The sequence below is a fragment of the Sciurus carolinensis genome, chromosome 8 (genome assembly GCF_902686445.1).
Source record: "Sciurus carolinensis chromosome 8, mSciCar1.2, whole genome shotgun sequence".
Lineage (NCBI taxonomy): Eukaryota > Metazoa > Chordata > Mammalia > Rodentia > Sciuridae > Sciurus > Sciurus carolinensis.
In genome coordinates, this window is record NC_062220.1 from 118,539,391 (window position 1) to 118,558,886 (window position 19,496).

At 49.0% G+C, this 19,496-nt stretch overlaps 3 protein-coding genes and 1 pseudogene across 11 annotated transcripts in view; all 4 read left to right on the plus strand.

The window, feature by feature from the left end:
- Positions 1-19,496, plus strand: part of LOC124991706 (immunoglobulin lambda-1 light chain-like) — a 1,192,366-nt gene that overhangs the window by 252,091 nt on the left and 920,779 nt on the right. The gene's annotated exons all lie outside the window — the stretch shown is intronic.
- LOC124991707 (immunoglobulin lambda-1 light chain-like) overlaps positions 1-19,496 on the plus strand; it is a 1,154,667-nt gene that overhangs the window by 209,933 nt on the left and 925,238 nt on the right. The window lies entirely within an intron of this gene.
- LOC124991709 (immunoglobulin lambda-1 light chain-like) overlaps positions 1-19,496 on the plus strand; it is a 981,515-nt gene that overhangs the window by 32,266 nt on the left and 929,753 nt on the right. The gene's annotated exons all lie outside the window — the stretch shown is intronic.
- On the plus strand, positions 420-13,761 carry LOC124990489 (Holliday junction recognition protein-like; annotated as a pseudogene).

The following is a 19,496-nucleotide window of genomic DNA, read 5'->3' on the forward strand; positions in this document are numbered from 1 at the left end:
AAAGGAGAAGAAAAAGAAACCTTAGGGCACAATGCAATGCAAGCTGAGTTAGTGGACAGGAGGCTTAAAAGGGAGTGTCCTGCAGCCCCGCTCTCAAGTGAGCAAGGGAAAGGAACAGAGCCAGAGCCAAAGTAACACAGTGTACAGGCCCCAAATGGACTTGAGGACCATGGCTAACCACCCCCTCCCCCGCCCCGCCCCGCCCCGCAACACACAAAGCCAGGAACTGGGCTAGAAACTCAGACGCGGATTGGCGGAGAGAAAGTGGCGTGAACATTTTGAAAGAACCAATCAACGCCGTCAGTCCGCTCCAGCCAATAGGAGCCCGAGGAGCGGTGGCGGGGCCAGGCTGCCTGTTTAAGCTGAGTGCAGGTTCTGAGCCTGGTGAATGAAAGTAGTGGCGCATAGCTGCATGTGCTATGGGGCGTCCAGGCTTGGAGGAGGACTCGCTGCTGCGGAAGCTCAGGAACAACCGCCGCCGCTTCCAGAGGCGCATGCAGCAGCTGATAGAGAAGGTGGGCCCCGCCGTTGGGCCGGGACTTGGCAGGGAGGTGAAGGTTGCTGAGCCGGGGTGCAGGGAGTGGTTGGGAGGGCTGGTGCTGGGGGTTGCCCGCGGGTCTGGGCGGGGCGGATGAGCGTGGTGGGGCGCTCCAGACTAGCGGCTAAGTACCTCCTCTGCCTGCATTGGTACCCCCGCTGCCCTGGGACCTGACAGGATGCCACTTCCTCCCCGCAGTATAACCACCCCTTCGAGGATGACCCGGTGGTGCAGATGTCCACACTGACCTACCAGACGCCCCAGGGTATGGAATGGTCTTGAGCATTTGCGGTTGACAATGTGAATACAATAGTGCAGTCTGGGATTTGAAATGCTGTCCCCGCCCTCTTAGTGAACCTTTGTTGACTTCACCAGTAGGGATCAGAACATTTATTTTGAACCTCTATATTATGTATTGCCAGAGGATTACTTATCTAACTAAGCAGAATTCGTGAAGACACAAAGATGCATTCTGGTTAAAAAATGCCTCTGCCTCACAGGATTGGCAAGTCAGCTTAGCCAGTCAGTATCTCGACCTCTTCATCTGCAAGAGAGGAAGGATAATGACAATCATCTACCCGTCCTGGATGTGGTAGCAGTTGTGTAGAACCCTTATGAGACGCTTAGAACAGCACTGGGCACTCGTGACAATGACTAACTGTGGTTGTCCTGTTTAACTTTGGTAGTAACATCTTCAAGGTTCTACTACTGTGCTGGAACATGCAGAAGCAGCCTCTTGATGTAATGGTTAATGTTGTAATCTGTCTTAAGTGGATTCTCTTTAGTAAGTGATTGGAGAGTATCTTCAATAGATGAGGGCACTTGTTCCCATATGACCTTATTACCATGTCACTTTCACCTACTAAAGAAAGCAAATCTCAGATCACATTCTGCCCTGTGCTAGACCCACATGCTCAAAAGGTTAAGTCCTGCTGCTTGAATCAAGGAAATCCTTGCTCTGCCCTTTTAACTGATCCACCCACACTTTTGGTGAAAATTTTACCCAGGCAGACACTAAAATATTCTGGCATCAAATTTCTTTTGCTTTCTGATCTGGCAGGACACAACCTAAGGGTTTGTCTGTAGGCTTCACTGACTTCTTACAACAAGAATAGGGAGCATCTGCAATGTTTTGGACAATCTACATATCTTGAGTACCACTAATTTTGATAGTGAGAAGTTTGGATGTCATTTGGGGAGAATAGAGGATGAAGCACCTGAACACCTTGGGAACAGACACATTTGACCAAGTAGAGCTGGCTAACACACAGGCTTGTAGCACTACCGGCCAAGGTGCTGGGTGCAAGTTCAGGAGATCTGTGTGTAACAAGCTCACAGCTCGTGTTCCTGGCACAGATCCCTGTCCTGGTGCTTATCCTGAGACAATTAGTGGCATGGCCTTTTCTGAGTGCATAGCAGTGTGAATTGCCAGGTTAAGGCAGGGGGAGAGTGAAACTAACTCTGTCACTCCTTGTGATGAAGACAGCAGGGAAGGGCTAGACATGTGCATTTATTGACCGCCGAGCCTGTACCCTGCTCTTTCTCCTAAGAGTCTCATACTGATTCTCAGCCCTGCAAGGTAGACACTACTGTTGGAATCATCACAATTAAATGTGGACATAGTACAGAGAGATTAAGTAACTTGTACTGTGTCACTTAACCAAAGTGTGAAGCCTTGGTAGACTCTGAGTCCATGTGTGCTAGCATCACTTTGCTCGGGTAAGGCCATGCAGCACAGTGGTCAAGAGTGCAGAGTCAGTGCTGCCCAGAGTTTCGATTCTGGCTCCACCACTTGGGCAGGTCGCCCGGACTAGGACTAGTATTTGAACTTTGCTTTGCCCACATCCATCTGTAAGATGACTGTGGTAAGTCCCTGTCCCACAGAAGTTAGGAGAACTATACAAGTTATGTATGGGTGTGTCATTGTGAGTTCTAAATGAGGCATTCTCAGAAAGGGTTTAGAATAGAACCTGAAGTATAGTGAGCACTGTGTAAAATTTTTGCTGCTGTTATTAAAAACTATCTGAAGCCTCCACCTTCGCTTATTAATCTGAATTTCCCCTAAGAAGTTTAGGGAGAGCTGGAGCATATGGCCCAGGTTCTGCAAGCTGGTAGGTGGCAGGACTGGTTACACTTGACATCCAGAACTCAGTGTTGGACCTGTGCATGGGCTTGCAAGTGCTTTCTCTGCCAGGCGTGGTGGTGCATACTAATAATCACAGGGACTCGGGAGGCTGAGGCACAAGAATCACAAATTTGAGACCAGCCTTGGCAACTTAGCGAGACCCTGTTTCAAAATAAAAAATCAAAAGGACTAGGGATGTGGTTCAGTGGTTAAGTGGCCCTGTGTTTGATCCCTAGTGCCAAAAAAAGAAAAGTGCTTACTATAAATGTAGTATATGTGTATTTTAAGGACACTACCTGGCACACGTGTGTTCCTGTTCTCATTAAACTTTACAGGTTAATGATGTGATTTGAAGAACTGCTGCCCACTAGGTGGGAGACATCCCCATTGCAACAGTTGTCTGTTCAACTTAAAGGCTAGCAGCAGACTGTGGGGCCTGGCTCACTCACTGTTAATATCACAGCCTTTTCGTATCTGTCACCTGGGTTTCTGTGAAGACACACTGAGGAGTTCACTGTTGAGTAATAAACAGTCATTTTTGTTTCTTTTCTTAAGGATTGAAAATCTGGGGAGGAAAACTAATAAAGAAAGGAAGTGAAGGACTGATCCAGGTATTTAATGTCAGTGTTTGTTGCCCGAATGCCTTGCTGGGGAGGAGTGCTGGTGTAAACGAGGACCGTTGCCCATCCTGCGCCTAGGGTGTGGGGACCTTGTCAGAGGCTTGTTTCCTGGCCTGGCTGTGCGTTCTTCTGTGTTTGAGGATTTACCAAGAAGCATTTCATTGTTTCTTATCAGGAGCAGCCCTGTGATATCTAGCTCTTTTTTATGCCTTGCCTTTCCTCTGTGAGAAGTTACAGGCTCCAACAGCTGGATCCGGTGCAGAGGCTGAGCCAGCACTCAGTTCTCACAGTCCACCCAGCCTGGCTGGGAGCTCACTCGTTGGGTCCTCATAGAATAGACCCAATCCAGTCTGTTCTGGGGAAGAAACATGATGGGGAGGGGAGTGTGCAGGTTCCATGCCCACCAACTGGCCTACAGCTTGGCAGCTCTGTGATCTCTACTGTGCCAGTAGAGCTGGCTCTCCTACGGTAGGGCCTTGGGAGGCTTTGCCCTGGTAGCTTTTGCAAGGTTGTCTGTTCCGTTAATCATGCTTCTTAGGTGCCTCTTGCCCCTCCTCAAGGTTCTAAGACCGGAAACCTGTGTACCCATGAATGTTCTGTGTAAAGATACACAGCATTGACAGCAGTTCTGAAATCAAACCATCTTCTTGATTGTTAAGTCATATAAATGATAAAAGTACACAGATCTCCTGAAAATGAGCCTGACCTCTGTGCTGCAATGGCCACCAGTGCCATCATAGTTCAGTGTAATGTGTTCATGTACACGTGTGAATAAGTACACATTGACTTTACTCCTCTCTCTTCCCAGTGAATAGTCATGGAACCTTGTCTTCATCATCTGTCCTACAGTTCAGCCACCACATTTATCTGTCTCCTGTTGACATGCCCCTAGCACTCTCACTTGATTATAAGTCAGTGTTGCTACACTCTTTCTGAAAGACCAGATGTGAATATTTGAAGCCTTGCCCCTGTGTGTCTGTGGCAGCTTCTCAACCCTGTTGTAGGGGAGGCAGCTTGGATGATGGGAATGAGCACCATGGCTGCATTCCAGCAAAGCTCCATTTATAAAACCCCTGTGTGGATGTTCCCCAGGGGAACATCCCAATCCTAATTTCCCCAGTATTGATGTCCTTCCTGCCCCTTTTTAGTAAATGCCCAGAGATCAGATTAGGACTTGTTCTCTTTAAATTATACACACAGAGGCACCCACTTATCAGAATGGTGCTCCGATGGTCCTGGTATCAAAATGCTTCTGTCTGGACATTAAGACTTTTGCTAAAATGTAAGAGGATGCTTGACTGGGGCCCAAAGGATTGCTCGACTTAGAAAAGTGGACGTAGCTCTGATTACAGCTTGGACATCCACAGCCTCACTAGATTGTGGGTGAATGTGCCCAAATCCACCTTCAGCTTTCCCCCAGAACCAAACGCTCCTGCTCCTCCCTCAGTCCCTAGAGACTGTGCATTGCCCTGACCTAAGACTTGGGTTCTCTGTAGATGCCAGAGCTGCGAAGCAGGGGATGGTGAGGGTTGACTCCTTCCCCATGATTCCCAAACTAGTTGTACTACCCTTCAGACCCAGGCAACCACAAAAACCTAGTTCTGAAAACTGCTGAGTCTCTTGTGTGATGGTGTCACTGGAGGCAAAGGTTGTGGGGTTCGGGAAGCGAGTTGAGTTGCTGCGCAGTGCTCACAGGAACCTCATGTCCCCTGGACCCACAGAGACAATGCCTACAAGGACAGTCCTCCCCATGGGAATTCCTAAAATATTTTATCCAGTATGATATTTCGAATGCTCCAATTTCACTAAAGAGAATTGCTTGGTGTCATTGGTGTAGAGCAGCCTCCAGAGGGCAGAAACGCCTCCCCAGGAGAGTGACCAGCTGATCACCCTGTGGTGTGAGCTCCTAGTCAGGAGCTTAAGTTTAGACCAGCTCAGGGCTACACCACATTGTAAAGACACTAACACCACTTCCGGGCATTTACTGAGGAACATCTCCCCAGGGGCCTCCACCTTTTCTAGATTCTCCCCGTGACCAAGTGAGGATTGTTCTGTTTCACGTTGGTTTTCTGTTTGCTGCAGTCCCTGTGGAGTCCTGTGTGGGCAGGGGCCAGGCTGTTCCATGGCAGAGCTCACCCCTGCCCTTGCTCCCCATTCAAGGGACTCTCTTAGCAGCCGTGGGGAGCCGTGGCTGAGGAAGGAGGCAGGGCTGCTTTTCTGCAGGGAAGCTCCACTGCCTCTGGGAGATTCTGGCCTTCGATGAAGCCAACAAACAAGAAGGGCCTGCTCTCCTGTGTCGCAGGACAGGTGCAGGCTTCTCACTTGTGGTCTCTTGCAGAGGTGCTGTTGCTCAAGAAGGCTTGTCTTTGCTGACTCTGTACCTCTAGGACCCCACTGGGAAGCTGGAGGACCGGACAGAAGGCCCTAGGCATGCTGCAGCCCAAGGTGAAGAGCCTCCCCTGTCCTGCACACCAGTCCTGTTAGCTGGTGAGTGCCACCTGTTAAGAGAGGAACCAGGAGGAACTGGCTAACTGTCTCTGTCCCTGCAGTTCAAGGATGAGGGTCCCATTATTGATGTTTTTTTGCGTTTTAATTTTACCCCCCCTCGGTGGTATTCTTAAAAACAAAAAACATCTTGAAGTGCCATGTTACATCCTTCTAAGCCATGTCCTTACATCCATGGTGCCCAGCACAGAAACGACTCTCAGACAATTCTTATATAAATTAACACCCCCCTTTTCATTTAAAACGTATTATGTCGAGCTTTGACAAGATCAGGGGTGGTTGTGAACACTCACTTCTGTAGGAAACCCCACCTCCATGGTCGACCATCTGTCCTTGCCCAGGCCCTCTCACTGCCTGGACCCAGCCCTGCCCCTTTTCCTTCTCCTTTCAGCCTGCCCTCTGGGCTGGATGTCTCATCCAGATTTCACCTTAAACATGTGGAGCATGCCTTGTGACTCTGCCCTGTGCCTGCCTACCCACCTCTCTCTCTTTAGTCCCTTTACAACCCAATTCCAGCAGGTGCACATTGCCAGCTCGCCACCTGCCCTTAGATACACACAGAATTCTGGTCAAGCTGCTTCTGTGTGTAGCACTGTGGTGGCTTCCCTCTGCCTGTGGGAAGAGACCAGGATGCAGAGTGAGGTCTAAAGTCCTGCCTGACTGCCCACACCATGACCTCAGTGCCCCAGGCTCCCTGTAGACCCCCAGGTCAGAACAGACCCCCATTGCAGCTCAGCTTTATGCTTGGTCTCTTCCTTGTAGCCTCTGGACGTTTTCAAGTTGACCTTTTAACTCTCCTCTGTCCCTCAGACACTGGTCCTTCCACAGCCTCAGTCCCCTCACCCAGCCCTTCCCTGGCACCTTGCCCATGGTGGACAGTCAGTGAAATGTGTTGAGTCACTAAAGGGAGAATGGGTCTTTCTGAGTAGAATTAGAAAGAAAACTACTGAGAATTTTGGTCTCAGGTGTTGTTAACTTGTGTAAACTCAAATTCTAATTCTATAAATCCTCAGATCCATGAGTTTCCCAGGTGATTTGAAATGAGAAATGGTTAAGAACTGCACTGTCCAGTGTGGTACTCAGCAGCCATCTGTGACTCTTTAGTTGAAAATTAATTTTTTAAAGTCAGTTCTCAGCCCTGTGGCCCACATCCCACCATTCAGTAGCCCAGTGTGGCTCTCAGCTGCCTGCACAGCCCGTGGAGGACTCTCCAGCCTGTAGGAGCTCTGTGGGACTAGTGCTGGGCAAGGGTCATGACTTGTAGGTAAGTGGTCAGTGAAAGTCCCTAGAACACACTCAGGGATACGAAGCCATCCTTGAGAGGGATGTACAAAGTTTCGTAAAAATTCTGAATGAAATTCCTTTTTTACTTTTAGATTCAGGAAGCAGCAATGCCGGTGCAGCTTCAGATGCAGGCAGTCCTGTGGCCCTGGCCTTGGTGGTAAGGGCCACCTCAGGAGGGAGGGAGGGAGGGAGGGAGGTCTGGGCTTCAGGTGCAGTGTCAGCTTGTGCAAACCTCAGGCGGACCTGGGCGGCGGCCCCAAGTCCTCTGGGCACATTCGTGCTGCTGCCATCTCGCAGGTCTTAGTTCCCCCTTTCAGATCTCTAAAGGAGAGGTCCCTCTTTCTCAGCCAAGCCCTTGACAGACAGTGTGACCCTCGAGTATGACCTGACTTCTGAACTTAGGCAATGGTAGAGAATTTGGGGACTTCCACTCTGCAGACAGAACTTCTCCACTGTGGTTCATGGCAGTCGTGTGCCTTGACTAACCCAGACATTGTGAGTTGGGTTCCAAGGCCACCCTCCACACAGTGTCCTGAGGGAAGTACCTCCGGGTCAGCCCTTGGCACCCGTTTAGTCACAACGTCACGTAGTCAGGTAGCTGAAACTAGCCTGAAGAGGAAGGGTTCTTTGTGTCCATTGCTCTGAGTGCCCCAAGGGCCCACAACTGTCTTCTTCTATGGTCTGCTTCTCATTTTCCTGCCCATCTGGGTGGGTGGGAACAAGCAACTCTGGTCACATGCTGCCAGTAGTGAGGAACTGCACCTCTTTTACTCCCAGCTTCCTCTTGTGCACAGGTTGCCCACACCTCATGAGACTTCAGTTGTCTAAATGGAGAGGTAGTGACCCTGGGTACTTCCTGAGACCCTCTATAGGGGTCAGCAGCAGGACCAGGGGGGCAGCCTGCCCTGTGATCCTTCCCATCTGTTCTTAAGGCCCCTACCTGTCCCCACCCAAGTGCAGAGGAGGTTGCAGGCTCTTTCCAGTGCCTAGCAGGTGAGGGGCAGGACAGCCAGCCTCTGCCAGCTTCCTGAGCTGGGTCACAAAATTCTCCTCATATAAACCTAGCAATCCAGACTGTTACTCATAGTTGGATCCTGAACTCTTCTAGGGATATTCAGGTAAAGCTGTTATAAACATCTCCAGACTTGTATGTTCTTGGTCTTATTACTTTCTTTTTGGTAGTTAAGCTGGGTGAACTCCCTGGAGGTAGTCACAGAGCCCAGCGGGTTTTCAAGGGGCCTGGCCACTTTGAACTGCTAACAGGAGGAGGCACAAGGCCTCTGAGTAGCTTCATTTACAGATTCTGCATTAATGAGCTTCATGAGACCAGCTGTGCCCAGCAGCTCCTAGGATACTGACTTCTCTTGTTATCAGCCTGCAGTGCCCAGGAGCCCTGTGGAAAATGAGTTGAGAAGGAAATATCTGACCCAGGTGGATGCACTGCTTCAAGACGCAGGGTGTTTTGAGGTACTCTGTCTCCTCACGTGTTGTTAGAGTTGGATTGTGAAGTGGGTGCGTTGAGGGGCAGCGCCATTGTGGGTTTGGTGTGCTCCCCACGGAGCCTGTGAAGATGCTCAGCATGATCTTTTCCAGACCCTTCTGTTCACATGATACTGTATTTGTGCTCTGAATCAACACTCCAGCTGCCCCACAGCAGCACCATCCCAGGGACTTGAAGGGGTAGAGGGTGCCCCATCCCCCACTGTTCTGGGGCAGCCCACAAATCTAGTGGAGCCTTGGGTGGGACTCTCTGAGGGCCTCCACCCTCAAGGTGTCACCAGTACTGGGATCAGCAGAAGGTAAGGTGGCCACCCCTCGTCCTCAGCCTGTTCTGCCTGGTCTGGTGTCATGTTGGAGCAAGGCAGTGTGGGGGCCCTTGGTGGGATGAGAGTTGGGCAGCCTCCCAGCCCCAGCCCAGGGTGGGTGTGCTGATCCAGGGCAGCCACCTCTCAGCTTCACTTGAAGAAGAGCCCATGCTAAAGTGGGTCCCCTGAGGGTACCACCTCTTCAGTCTGTATGTTGCCTCAGCGTCTTTCAGAAGCAAAGGACACTCTGATCCCAGGGAAGTGCAGGGTGCGGAGTGGAGAACAGCAGCTCTGCCAGCAGAGGCAGCAGCTTTACACGTCACGGTGATGGTGACCAGGGACCTGGCTTAGTGACACGTGAACAATGCCCTTGTCCCCTCCCTGGCACAGCAGGCATCGTCCTCCTGGTGTGTTGATTGGAGGAAGGGATTGGAATTAGGCCCAGGGTTATTGGGTCCTTGCCCACTGTCCTTTTGGTCCATAGACAGTCCACAAACAATGGTGAATGAAGAAAAGCCAGCAGATTCCCAGGGAGGAGTTCCCGGCCAGTGAGGGTGGCCTGGCCTGAGGGCAGAGTTCCAGGTCCTCTGGGACACTCTTTCCCTCCACTGCTCTCTCCCTTGGTGCTGCTGTGCCAGATGCAGGGTCATGTTTTGAGAGGAGCGGCTCCTGACACATCCTTGGTGTCTTGTTGGGGGACAGCACCTGGGGTCTTGACATCAGCAGCTCTCTTGTAATCATGGGCTTGGATTTCAGGGTGCAGAGAAGAAAGGCACAATGGACACACCCATGACTCTGGTGCCTTCCTCAGCCTCGCCTGACCCTGGTAAGTGTGACACAGAAACTTCCTTGAGCCGTGTGTGTCTCCTTGGGTTTTCTTGGAGCCACGGGAGCACTGAGCCCAGCATCATGCACATCGGACATGTGGACGATGGCAGGCACGTTCTGTCAACATGAACTTTGACCCCTTGCACTTCATGGGAATTAAGATTTTTTAAAATGAGCTCTTTCCCTGTGCATCTGTGACCTGGTGACTACTGACAAGCTCTTCACCCCTCTTAAGTGGGTTGAGCAGGCTGGTGTCTCCAGAAGTACAGGAGGAGCACAGCAAGCATCCTTCCACCATGCATGGTCTGCCCTTCAGTGCCCTCTGCACACACCCACACACAATGCATGTGTCCAGGTCTGTGTGTGTTGTGCCTTGGGGCTCCCTCTCCTCAGCACAGAGGGCTTCTCTCTGACCACAGTGAGCAGCACATGCCAGAAACCTGGCGGACACAGTGCAATTCACTGATGAGCCAGTGATGTGTCCACAGCCTCTCACAGCCATCAGCGGAGGACCAGCTGGGTATGTCTGCTGGTCAGGCTGTTGTGGGCAGGCAAGAGCAGCTCCTGGCCTTCGCGTTACTGCTCCCATCTCTCACATTTCACTCATCTTAAATAGTCCAGACGTACCTTGATTTAGACTCGTCTGTGACCGCCTTGGGGTTGCCTTCATGGTAAGCACTGTGTGACCCTGCGTCCTCTGGGACATTCTGTCCACCTGTCCATTGCTGGCGACCTTTGAGTCTGGTCCTTGGTCAAGGACTTTTCACTGCACGGGTCCCAGCAGGTGAGCCTTTGAGATGGCCCTCAGCCTTCTCTCTAAGACTGTTCACCTGGCGCTTTTGGCATCAGTGGGAGGACGATGGCCTGGGGTGCTGGGTACCTAGAGCTCTTCCAGCCCTGCCATTCTGTGATGCCTTCTAGATGTGGCATTCTGTACAGGACAGCTGACTCCCTGTTCAGTTCTTTGTTGCTTTGTTTATTTTAACTATTGCTCCTAGGATCAGTGAGAAGGCATGACCACTTTTCAAGTCCGTGCTGGGACCCCTTGGCAGTACTGCACCTGGTGCTCACGTAGCCCCACCTGCCCCCTTCCTGACTAATCTGCCCTCTGGCTCGTCACTGTCAGATTTGAGCTCAATCTCGTTCGCCCCGGTTCTGGTTCTGCTTCCACATTTGCCTCCTCTCTCCTGGTCGCCACCACCCCATATCTACACATATCCAGTACAAACCAGCCTGAGGATGGTGGCAGCTGTGACTACCATTCCTGGCATCCCCCATTGGCTCCCTTGGCCTCTGGGCTGTGTCCCCAAAAGGAGAGCACACAGGGTGCTGCACTCACTGGGATCCTTGTTTCCCACTCCGCTCTCACTTGGTACACAGGTTCTGTTGTTTTTCTGTTTATATTTCTAGTGTTTTCCCCATTTTCATTGGTTTACTTCTCTTTTCTGAATAAACCTTTCACATGACTTGAAAGCACAGTTCTGTAAAGCAGTGCATTCAGGGTCTTACTCACATCCCATTGGTAGACTGTCATATTTTCTGGTTCCTAATACGCTTTGTTAGAGCCCATGGGGAGAGGACTTCTCTTGAGAAGGTGAGGTGAAAAGCTGAAATAGAGTTTTAGGAGTTAAAAAGAGATCTCTGAGAATCTGTTCCTAAAAATTTATAGTTTTTCTTTTTTTTTTTTTTTGTACTATTTTTAAAATGTAGTCATGGTCTGCCCTTGGCTCCATGCCCTGCACGTGGGTGGCTTTGAACACTGATGTTCTGAACTTTGCTTCTCCCCCAGGATGCTGTGGACATGTCACTGCAGAGAACCCTGGTGACCCACAGAGTCAACTGCCTTCCCCAGAGAGCGGGATCCACTGTGTCCTTGCCCAGCAGACCTGGCCACAGCACCTAGAAATCACAGTATGTCAGTGCTGGGGACCAGCAGTAGCAGCTGTGTGAGCAGCCAGACCTTTGAGGCTGATGTCTGTGACGTCACCATCAGGGACTTGTATGCAGGTATGCTGCACTCCATGAGCCGGTTGCTGAGCACGAAGCCCTCGAGCATAATCTCCACCAAGACCTTCATCATCCAAAGCTGGAGCTCCAGGAGGAGGCACGCGCACAGGAGCAGGGCTCCGGTGAGCAAGGTGCACAGTGAAGGGGACCGGCATTCCCGGAGGGAGAGGCCTACACCCTGTTCAGAGCCTCAGCAAGAGACAGGACCCTTGAGAGACTGTAAGAACTTAGTGCATGTCACTTGACATAAGCCAGGTTTAAAACTGGACAAAGCTTTTCTTGCAGGAAACAAAACCCAAATCCTTAAACTAGATTCAGGTTGGAAGGAACTTCAGATGGCACCCCATCAGCATTCTTCATTGACTTCTTTGGATCTCAACACAGTGCATCGTCCTGACCAGGAAAATAGACTTAGTATGTTAAAAGGGTTGATTTCTCCAGTGAAAGTAGTTTCCAGACCAAGAATGCTACCCATCCAAGCACAGAATTGATACAGGGAAATTGAAGCCAAATTCAACAAGCTTCATCAAGAGTATTGCCCAAGTCCTAGGAAACGATCTTGCCCTGATGGCCTCCCGGGCTCCTGGGCTGTGGACCTGTACAGAGGTGGTTCTGGGAGCCCAGGGAGTCCAGGGAGCCTCAGGAGCTCAGAAACTCACAGGCGGTGCCTATCCTTTCAGCAAAGCAAAAGTGAATAGGTTGAGTCAGGCTTTTGAAAACCTGGGCCAAAGGTGTGTGGACATAGGTAGAGGTCCACCTGAGAGCCAGCCCTCTCCATCTCTTTTGAAGGACAGACCCTCGCAGAGCTATGGCCACTCTTGGCAGACATCCAACCTCTTTCAGGGACACATTTCTGGAACATTCAGAAAGTCACTGTCACGCAACCAGATTTCAGTGCCAAGGATAGAACCTCTGGGCTGTGGGAGGAATCGCTATAAGGAAATTAAAGAAAAATTTGACCAGCTTCATCAACAGTATTGCCAGACATCACCTCAGTAGGCAAAGTCACCTGCACACCTTGGAATGCCTCTAGATGAGGCCAGTGCAGAAATTCAGCTCCAAACCCAAGAGCTCTTCAGGACATCAAAGCATGACTCTCCCTTCCACAAGTGGTCACCATCTCTCCTGTGGCACATGCGCAGTCCACAGGGCTCACCTACAGCTGAGGCTTATCCCTCTGCACACTCTGCTCAGGCTGCTGGGAGGGACCCTTAGTTCCCTGCCAAAAGACACAGACTGTGTGGACACCGGGCCAGTTTCCAGAATCCCTCAGAGGTGGAGGAAGTTGACCCTAGACCAGGGGAGCAGGGCAGTCCTATATAGGCTGGCTGGTGAGGAGGAGCATTTCTGCCTGTGGGGTGCAGTTCCTGGCAGTGGAAGCTTTTCCCCTGTGGTGCTGAGGAGGGAAGCCAGGGCCGAGTTGGGCTCTGGGTTTGTTTGTGCTTTGGGCAGGCCAGGTGAGGCCATGTCTACAGCCTCCTGTTCCTGCTTGTCTCCTGCTGGGTCAGACCCCTCGGGGGTCAGTTGGATCGCCCTGTCTGCCATAATTACCTCCTTTTCTTTTCTTCCCACCTCTCCCTGTCCAACCTAGGATCCTTTCCCAGCAGCTCACTCCTGCCACTCTTGCATCTGGCTGGTTCCAGAAACCACTGGTGGCCCCCATTTGCTGCTTTCTCCCCATTCCTCCTGTCCTCCCAGGACCACCCAGCCAGGCGCTGCCATGACAGGGCTCCTCCCGCTCCTTGCTCCTTCCCAGGGGTGTGCTCCCTGCCATCTTCTCCTGCTCTTCAGCTGTTGCTTTTGTGTCTGTCTCCAGCAGCCCTCTGCCTCCCCAGGCCTGCCCTGCTGCAGGAGGAAGTGGTCTGAACAGGCAGATCCACTGGGCAGGCCACAGAGTGGGATCCTTCTGGCTCAGCCTCTTGACTCTGGCTCAGCCTCTTGACTGGAAACTCCAGTTGTTTAGTTTTTCTAACTTGTTTCTAATGTAAACTCCTATGTGTGACCAGCCAGAGCAGAGCAGCAAACCTGCCTTGTCATTCATTGTCTTCCCAGTGAGGATTGACAGGAAGGTGTGAAAACATCCCTCCTGGGGCAGAGCCTCAGGTGAGACCAGGAAGGCTGGGTTCAGGAGCCAGGCCTCAGGGCTGGCCAGACCTGGAGAACAGCCCACTGTGGTGCCCATGTACCAGCCATCTAGAGTAATAATTGGTGATATATTACTATTTGTGTTAATGAAGTTTTTTACAATAAAATTTGGAAGGTAAGGTTAAGCTATGTGCTTTTCCTTCTCATCCCACTCTCCTGATCACCCCTCTGTTGTCCTGTCCCCTGTCCATGCCTGTGTTTAGCTGGGATCGCATTAGCAGTGCACATGAATCAACTTGGGCTGCTGTAATGAAAGAGACTGGGTATTGTAGACAACAGGTTTGTTTTCTTGCAGTCTGGAGAGAAGTCTAGGGCAGGGTGCCAACATGTTCAGGTTCTGGTGAGGACTCCCTCCCTGACTGTGGGTGGAGGAGGGAAGAGGGGTCTCTGTTGTTTGTTATAAGGGCTTCCCGTTGTGAGGGCCCCACCCCCTGACTTCATCTAAACCCCCGTATCCGTATACCATCACCATCTGGGTTGGAGGGACAAGTTTGTCCACAGCACTGAACCAGTGAAGGTGGCCTGTGCTGCATGTGGCTAGGACCCTAGTCAGGAGCCTTGCCCCTCACAGAGGCTCCTCTTTCCCTCAGAGCAGGCTGGCAGCAGATACTGGTGCAGGCTCAGCCAGGACAAGGTGGCATGCATAGTTCCAGACTTTTCCCTTGGGTCTGCTGCTCCCTAAGGACACAGCCCCTGTTGAGAGCAGGGTGGTATCTGTGCTGCTAACTGTCTCAAGGACAAACAGGACTGCTGGGCCCCTGTGCTTACCAAGGTTGTTAAGAGATATTTGTCCGAGGAATGTGCAGTTGCCTGGAGACCTTATCTGTCAAGGATGGGAGCGAGGCTTAGCCCCGACTCATCTCCTGCATAGTTCACCCCTTCCGTCCTCCCTTCTTCCACTAGGACCGTTCAGTTCTGGCAGGACCCAATGAGAATCAAATAGATTGGCCGGACCCAATCAGAGGAGGACTAATGTTTAGCTGTTCAAATGTTAACCAATTAAAAGAACACTCTAAAACTGCTTGCCTTTCATTATAAAAACCCTGGTAACGAGGGCTCGGGGCCTCTCTTAGCGTCACCGGTCAAGGACGCAGAGGACCAGGCTCGAGCTTGCTAATAAATGACTCTTTGCTGCTTGCATTGATCATGGTCTCTGGTGGTCTTTGCGGGGTCTCGAGCCTTTGGGCACAGCATATGGGGGCTCGTCTGGGATGCCCCAAGCCAACCCAGACACCTGATCATAGAGTCATAAGTGACACCTTCGGCCGGTGAGTAAGGCATTACCGTGTGTTTTCTGGTCTGGATTGCCTGCAGGTTCTGGTTCTGGGCTGGCATAGTCCTGGCAGACGCACTATAGGACCCCAGCAGGGTCTCTGGAGACGTCCCCTCGACCCGTCGGGCGACTTTGTCGCATCTGGTGACTCTGTCACATCTGGGCAGCTTCTGTGCTGCAGCTGGGCAGCTTCTGTGCTGCATTTGGGCGACTCTCTCGCATCTGGTGACTCTCACATCTGGGCAGCTTCTGTGCTGCATTTGGGCCACTTTGTCACATCTGGGTAACTCTTTGTCCCATTTGGGCATTGTGTTGCATCTGGGCAACTCTTTGACACAATCGGAAATTGTTTGCTTTTGTTGACAAAGTACCAGCTAGCCAATTTTTGATTTAGCGTGCTACGTGTCTGTCTGTTTGTGTATTGTACTATATGGTCTTTACTCTTGCCTTCTATTAAATTCTTCATTGTGTTAATCCGATCTTAGGCTTAGGGATACTCATTGCAGGGTTCTTTACAGTCCTTCTCCTTGTTCCTGAGAGATTTGTTTACTCCAATCCCCCTAGGCAGAGAGCTCAGCAGCTCCATTCCTCAAAAGTAGTAAGAAATAATGTTTTGTGATTTTCTGCATTCAAACCTAACCTGATTTCTCAATCAGGAAGAAAAAGGGTTAAAAAGCCCTAGGTGATCCCTCCCTCCCCCCTGCCTGGCCTTGCTAAAGCCTGCATTGGAATGTAAACTGCAGCAGTCTCAGCGGGAAAGGGGGATGACCTGAAGAAAAAAAAAAAAAAAAGGTGTCCGTTTTAAACTCCTGGGCTGCTACACAGAACTAACTCATTCTCTAGGATTCTTGTTTTGTTTTGTTTTTCTCTAATGCTGTATTTTTGAGCTCATAATTTTGATCCTGCATACCTAGGTTAATGATTTTTTTCTTTTTGATCAGTTCTATTTTTATTCAACTAGAGTTTTTGAATATCTGTTACATTGCAGTGGAGATTCACCTATAAAGTTACAAGGCCTTTGATTTTGTATTATTTGTATGTCGTGCTAATGTCATGTTTTGTCTGTATCAAAACTGAGCGCTCCTAAAATTAAAATTTAAAAATGGATCCAAATACTTTTATTCACGTGATTTAAAAGGGTTCAATTTAAATTGGGTAAACTAATAAAAGTAAAATGTCTTTAGAAATAACTCGCAAGTCTCTAGGTGGTCAAACTAATGGAATGTTGATGTTAAACAATGTCTAATATCAATTGTTTCTAAGACTTTTCTTCAACAGGAAAGAGACAGCAAATACTGTTCAGGACACTTGTCTGATATCTTGGTTTTTACAGAATAAGTGAATTAGAGTTAACATGTATGGGGTTACTCAAATGTGTTTGTTGGTGACATCTGATTAATTTGCAAAGTTAAAATGCTCATTGTTAAATAACATCAAGTACTTTTAACTCCTTAAATTACATGGGGTAACATACTTAAACATTATTGGTGTTTTCATAGGTTGGTAAATTAAAAGGGGCAAAAATTAGCTTTAGGATTAGAACATTTTACTTAAGACTTGTGAAGAACCCTGCCTTACCTGAGATAAGGCTCTGCCTCACCCTGCTACATGTTAGAATGACTCCAAAGTAAGCCAGGCTTTAACTCATTTAAAGTTGTGCTCAAAAATTTGATGTTTGTTGTAAAGATTACTGTGATCTCAAACAGGGTATATAATGTAGAACTCAGCCAAAATTCAAGATAACTATTATACAAGCTAAATATGTTTTTACTCTTGCTAATTTCATTTTGTAAAACGGTTGCCTGTTACTGTTTTGCAGAAGGAGCTGCTTCCAGAACATACAACCTAGGTAACTTGTGATAATAGGCCATCACCTTCAAAACAGATAGTATGTGGTAGTACTTTAATAAAAGGGTAAATGACTGTAAAGTTATGGACATTAAAGTTAAAGCCCAGTACTCTTACTTTATGACTGGTGAGACTGGCTTGCTGGATGATTAAGATCAAACTTAGAAATTGGAATTAAATACAGAGGCCAAGAAAAAAACAGTATCTTGCCCTCAAAGTCAGCCTGAACCCAGGGAATAAGAGGACTTCTCTAAGGAGCGCTACAACTCTGGGTCACACAACCTCCTGATCAAGGAGATTGTTGAGACTAGAGGATGAACACCACTCAGTGCATCTGCTGCAGAGGAGGGTCATGGAAAAAGGGAGACACCCCTAATGCTTTCAAGGAAAGCCACCTCATCGAGAAGACCCTGCCTAACCAATGGCACTAATGGAGCTAAGAAACTGCTCTTAAGTTCTCTATGAGTGGCCCCTGTGGAAACTCAGCTGACTCTTTAACAAGACAGGAACCAGGTCAATTTGACCAGCTTGATCTTGGACACCCAGGAAAACAGTTAAAACCAAAATATAGCCATTCTTGGGCATTTAAAAGAAATAATAGTTAAAAGTAACTTAAGATGTACACTTGTGTTAACACACTAAAATTAAGAGTGGAAGCTACAAAAGAAAGATTCTTAGGCAAATGTGCCTGATAACTATCAAGGAAAACTGCTAGAGTCAGAAGATTTTAGTCAGTTTAAGGCCTACAGTCACAGGTAGGCTTTATCTATGTTTGCTAGCATGATTATCTAGCCCTAAGTAACAGAAATATAGAGATCTCTACTTGACACAGGCTATACCAATAAAGGAATATTGTATAAAAATCAGATGACATTAAGTAGCTTAACTATATTTTCTGGGGACCTCAATGACATTGAGAGTTAAATATTGTGTTTACATTCCTGATAACCTGGGCAATGTTAAAGTCCCCGAGTAGAGGCCTTGTCCCCTCCAGTCTTTGCTAGGCCTTGTTATGGCAACAACTTCTCAGTTCTTCCACCCCCTGGTGAGGAATTATTGACTTCTGTCATCTTTATGATATTCATTGGCATGTTCCAGATTCTGCAACATTTATATTGTATCAATCTCAATTCAGTACTCATGTCTTTTTGTTCTTCTCTCATAGAAGCACCCATCCCCAGATGCCTTTACAGCCTGCTCTTCCCCAACCAGACTTCTACCTTGGACCCCTCAGTTGACCCGATTTCTAAAAAGGGAACTCCAAACTGCTTGCCCCACGCTGCCCACTTCCAGCTCGAAGAAGCCAGATTGGTCATCGCCCATTTTCCCTACAGCAGTGAAGGAGTTCCTAGTATTAGAGGGGTAAATGAAGTCAGAATTGGGAACAGGCAGTTAGTATAGAAATATGGGATCGGGTCAAATTAAGGAAGTGAAGGCCATGAAGGCCGTCTGCTTCTGGAAGTTGGAGACTGCCCCTGGGAGAATAAAATGTTAAGGATCTCCTAAGCTCATTAATTACCAAATTTACCTGCCTTTAAAGACTGTAAGCAAGGAGGTCTATGTGCAGCTCTGGGAGAAGAATGTTGGTTTTATTCTAATCATTCTGGAGTAGTGAGGGAATCCATGGCAAAAGTCAGAGAAGGACTAACAAACAGAAAGAAAGAATGGGAAGCTAGTCAGAGCTGGTTTGAATCCTGGTTCAATTTTTCTCCTTGGTTAACTACTCTGGTATCTGCTACAGTGGGACCCCTAATATTGTTGTTACTAGCTTTAACTATAGGACCTTGTGTAATCAATAAGTTAATTGCTTTTGTTAAAGATAGAATAAATACAGTACAGCTAATGGTGCTAAAGGCCCAATATCAGCCCATTAAGCAGCAAGAATTAAAACAATAGAGACCCAAGATTGGCTCTCTAAATGTTCTTGGAAAGGGGGGAATGTTGAGAGCAGGGTGGTATCTGTACTGCTAACTGTCTCAAAGACAAACAGGACTGCTGGGCCCCTGTGCTTACCAAGGTTGTTAAGAGATATTTGTCCGAGGAATGTGCGGTTGCCTGGAGACCTTATCTGTCAAGGATGGGAGCGGGGCTTAGCCCCGACTCATCTCCTGCATAGTTCACCCCTTCCCCCCTCCCTTCTTCCACTAGGACCGTTCAGTTCTGGCAGGACCCAATGAGAATCAAATAGATTGGCTGGACCCAACCAGAGGAGGACTAATGTTTAGCTGTTCAAATGTTAACCAATTAAAAGAACACTGTAAAACTGCTTGCCTTTCATTATAAAAACCCTGCTAACGAGGGCTCGGGGCCTCTCTTAGCGTCACCGGTTAAGGACGCAGAGGACCAGGCTCGAGCTTGCTAATAAATGACTCTTTGCTGCTTGCATTGATCGTGGTCTCTGGTGGTCTTTGCGGGGTCTCGAGCCTTTGGGCACAGCACCCCTTCCTCTGTCTATCAGGAAGACCCATCCTTGCCCAGGACTGCACAGGCCTGGCTTCCCCATATGCCCTCAGGTACA